Here is a 4,837-nt window from a genome sequence, read left to right as displayed (position 1 = left end):
TGGACAAGAGCATTCCCTTGTCCCTGGCAAGCATGGCTCCAAAATGCCTGGGATATCAGGCAGTAGGGAGGTGCCTTTATCGTATAGATAAGCAAAGAGAACAGGAAAGGGGAGGGGGAAAGTTGTTCTGGAATTGAGGGTGCTTTGTGAAAGCGCACAGGTGAGTCCACAGTGGCTGTTGGTAGGGGAGTATGCTTCAATGCATAGTCTTCTTTGATCACTTTTATGGCTGGTCACATCCTGCATCTTATCTCATATATCACATCCTGCATCCTGCTTGCTCCATCTGCCTTGAGCACTCTTTTCTACCTCAACAATATCAATGAAATAACCATAATGGCCTTTTAAAATAATTACAGTGCATTTGACAGCTGCTGTCACTGAAACAATATATTTATCCATTTCTTAGATTACAGTATTGGCTAAAATATTTTACATATATTAACCCAGTTGGTCTGTATTAACAGCCCTTTTCAGAAAGATAGAGCAAATATCATTATTCCTGTTTAATAAATGAAATACCAAAGGCTCTAGGACATTAAGTGATTAGAGTGAGCATCATCTCAATTTTTTTACTCAAAAATTTTCCGTAGTTCCCCATTGCTTACTAAAATATATTTCAGACCCACCACAATCTGGCTCCAGCCTGCTTTGCCATTTGTTACTATTCCCCATTGTCTGCTATGTGTCCCACTTTAATTGAACTATTCTCTATCCTTTGTTCTCATGCTTTCTTCCTCCATCTCTGTGGTTTGCTCAAGTTTCCCCCAAGTTTGAAAAGGTCTTCCGCATCCCCCAAACAACACAGTTCCATCTGTTTTAGCCCTTCTTTTTCTTTAAGGCCAATCTCAGGTGCCACTTCCTCCAGGTGCTTTCCATGACTCCTAACTCAACCTCCTTAGATTTCTCATAGCCTTTATCTGGCCTCAGCCCTTGAACTTATCTCACTCTCTCAGGCATCATAGTTATTTGTGTACTTGTCTTTCCACCCTATTAGACTAAAGGCTTCCTTGAGAATAGGATCTTTGTCACATCTACCTTTGTATCCCCAGTCCTAGCACAATGCCTTATAGGTAGCAGGGGCTTAGGGGTAGATGGGATGTTCAAGGAGGATTAGCACCTCTGGTGTGTGGGCTTGCTGAACCCTTTCCAGGACTGCTCAGCCACCTTTGGAGTCCACCTGTCACCCAACTCTTTCATGTGGCTCCAAGAAGCTGTAGCACATGCAGCAGCCACACTCTGGTAATACCATCTCAGCAACTGGGCTAAACCAGGTTGACGGTAACCGGGGGGAGGGGAAGTGTCTCAAACCCATCAGTGAATTAGGGGGATGTCTACTCCAAACATGTGAAGACTTCTCCCAGTGGAATGGGTGGATGAGAACAATTTATTCCAACAGCCATGAAGGCAGCTGAAGCAGGCGCTGTGCAGCGCTTAGAGCTTGGTCAGATATCAAAGATGCCAAGGCTCAGGCCATTGCCAGTTGTCTTGACTTTTGTCTTGCCACTGGACTTTGATGACCAGAAAAGAGAATGAGGCTGATGACTTTGTGCAACTTGGCTTCATTCAAATCCAATTCACAGGCAACTCAAGACATCACCCATGGTGCCATTGATCCTCTTTGAAAAAGCAGGACAAACAACAATGGGTACCTAATAAATGTTAATTTAATTTAATAAAGTTTGTCGAATTGCATTAAGAGACTACCCCCCCCAAGTCACATAGCTAGAAGCACTGGGACTTAAATCCAGCTCTTCTGCCTCCAAATTCAGTCTTCTTTTCACTCTACCATAGCAACCATAGGAGAGTGAAAGATTCCTCCTGTGGGACTATTTGGTCCATGCTGTCTATGAAAACAACTGGACATTAATTGACAATAAGATTGATATATAATAGTAGGGCCCTGGAACACTGCCAGTCTTACCAGTATTGAATGAATGCTTACCACAAATAAAGGTTAATGTATGTAGAGAACAGCTGCCAGCAAGACACACCAGCAATTGCTTTGGGGTGACCAGAAGTGGGGCAACTATGAGCCGGACAGACAGGAGGAAAGCTTTTGAAACATGATCGAATACTATGTAAAGCTATGCTGCAGAACTCTGGACAGCTGGGACATGACAGCTGAAGGCAGACCCAAGTCACATGTTGCAGTCAAGGGATGATCATGGAGGGAAAGTCAGGGTGCTCCAAGGGTCATGGGATTTTAGACTTATAAAAGAGCTTAGAGATCACCTAGCAGCCCAATCTCCACATTTCCCAGATGAAAAATTGTCATCCTTCAGAAGTAAAGTGACTTGGCCCAAGTTCATTTAAATAGTCAATGACATACCATCATATCACACTGCCCCATTGGGCACCCATTCACAAATAACACACTGCTTTTCCAACAAAGTAAGATGTCAATAATTCAGATACTAGAGTATGGTTGGGATTAGAGATAGGGAGGAATGAAAAAAAATGTTCATTAAAGTGATAAGTCTGAGGGGTCAACCAGAGAGAACGGTACAAAAATAGAATGTGCTAACTTTTGGAATTAGGGGGACAGTGGACTTCCCTTCCCTGGAGATTAAGTAGAGTTGAATGATCATTTGTCTGCTACTCTGAGCTTTGGGGATATGGTGACCACTTTTAAAGGCATACAGTTTTGAGATGGCAGGATGTGGTGATTTGTAACCCATGGACCTGAATTCATGTCCAGACTTTGTCACTTGCTAGCTGTATAAATTTGGGCAAGTCATTTAACCCCTTGTTTTCAAAATGGAAATAATACTGGCAACCACAAGGTCCAGACCAAATATTTACCATACCTACCCCACAGACTTGGTGTAAGGAAACTCCTTTGTAAACCTGATGCTCTCTGTGAATGTATGTTATTATTATTCTTTTTTAAATTCTTTTTTTTTTATAAGGCAGTTGGGGTTAAGTGACTTGCCCAGAGTCGCACAGCTAGTGAGTGTTTTGTGTCTGAGGCCAGATTTCAACTCAGGTCCTCCTGACTCCAGAGCCGGTACTCTATCCACTGTGCCACCTAGCTGCCCCATTTTTAAAAAAAATTCTTTTACCCAGAAATATTTACTTCAGAAAATAAAATCACAAATATAGAAACACTTCCCAGACACATAAGGGGCATAATCTTTCCCCTTCCTCCCCTATCCTTTGTATCACCTTAGTCTCTGGGGAGAGGAAGGGGACTAAACATATGCTGCAAAATTCAGGAACAAGGGGCCACTAGGTGATGGAGTAGATAGAGCACTGGCCCTGGATTCTGGAGGACCTGAGTTCAAATCTGGCCTCAGACACATAACACTTACTAGCTGTATGATCCTGGGCAAGTCACTAAACCCCATTGCCTAGCCACTCACCCAAAAAAAATTCAGGAACAAGGCAATTTGTCAGTTTCTCACACATCATGGTTGTAGAGTTTTTGTCGGGTAACCTTAAACAAAAATTCTTTTCCATAAAAGCCACTTTAATTTCTAAATGAACTGAAAAAGAGGTTCCAAACTGAACTAGTCTCGGACCATTCTTTTTTGGGGGAATTACTTTTTATTCTCAAAGCAAACTTAAACGGTCACAAAAGATTCACCAAGAATATTTCACATTCATACAGTGCATTAAAGTTTACAAAAGACTTGGAGTAAGTGATATTATCCCCATTTTACACATGAGGATATTGAGGCTTAGGGAGGCTATGAAACTTGCCTACAGTCACATAGCTAGTACAAGTCACAGTAAAGACTCAAATGCAAGGCTTTTGACCCTTTTGACCCTCAGATCAGTGCTCTTTTTAAATCAGAGAATAAAAGGAAGACTCAAATGAACCTCATATTTCTTCTTCTTTCTGCTAGAAATTTTGTTTTATATTTGGGGCATAAAATTTAAAGCCAGCATCTTGGATTTGACACAGAGAATTCCTGGGGCCTACTTTCTTCAGTGGTAGAGCTAAAGGCTAGTGGGACCAGCCAGTTTATAATTTGATCAGGACAGTCCTGACTTCTAATGTGCAGAGGAGATTGTGGAGAATAATATATTTGAATGTAGCATTGATTCCATCATTGAATGACCAACTAACACTTTTTTAATGATTACAGCAAACATTTATCAAATGAAATAATATAGGTGAAAGTTATAGGACTAAAGTGCTATTAAATGGAAGCTATTATTACTATTATGAGTCTTTCAAGATCTCAAACCAATCTCAAGAAATTGAATTGGGGTTGGGGGAAAGGAGCTTCAGAAGAATAAGGAATAGTCTACTTGTCAGATTTATGGGGAAATGAAGAATTCATAACCAAACAAGAGATAGAGGGCATTACAAAATGTAAAAGATATAATTTTGACTATATTAAAATAAAAACTTGTATACAAATAAAACCAATTCCACCAAGATTAGAAGAAAAGCAGAAAGCTGGAAAACAATCTTTATAGCAAGTGTCTCTGATAAAGACCTCATTTCTCAAATATATAGAGAACTGAGTCAAATTTAAAAGAACATAAGCCATTCCCCAATTAATAAATGGTCAAAGGAACATATGTAGCAGGAAGTTTTCAGGTGAAGAAATCAAAGTTATCTATAGGTATATGAAGAAGCACTGAAGGTGTAGCGAGTAGAAAAAGTTTAAGAAGTCCTGCTCTAAATCACTTTTGATTAGAGAAATGCAAATTAAAACTCTGAGGTACCACCTCAAACCTATCAGATTGACTAATATGACAAAAAAGGAAAATGATAAATGTTGGAGAGGATGTGGGAAAATTGGGACATGAATGCATTGTTGTTGGAGTTGTGAACTGATCCAACCATTCTGGAGAGCAATTTGGAATTATGCCCAAAGGG

This window comes from Vombatus ursinus, unplaced genomic scaffold (genome assembly GCF_900497805.2).
Source record: "Vombatus ursinus unplaced genomic scaffold, bare-nosed wombat genome assembly UNPS02014832.1, whole genome shotgun sequence".
Lineage (NCBI taxonomy): Eukaryota > Metazoa > Chordata > Mammalia > Diprotodontia > Vombatidae > Vombatus > Vombatus ursinus.
This window is presented reverse-complemented; position numbering follows the sequence as displayed.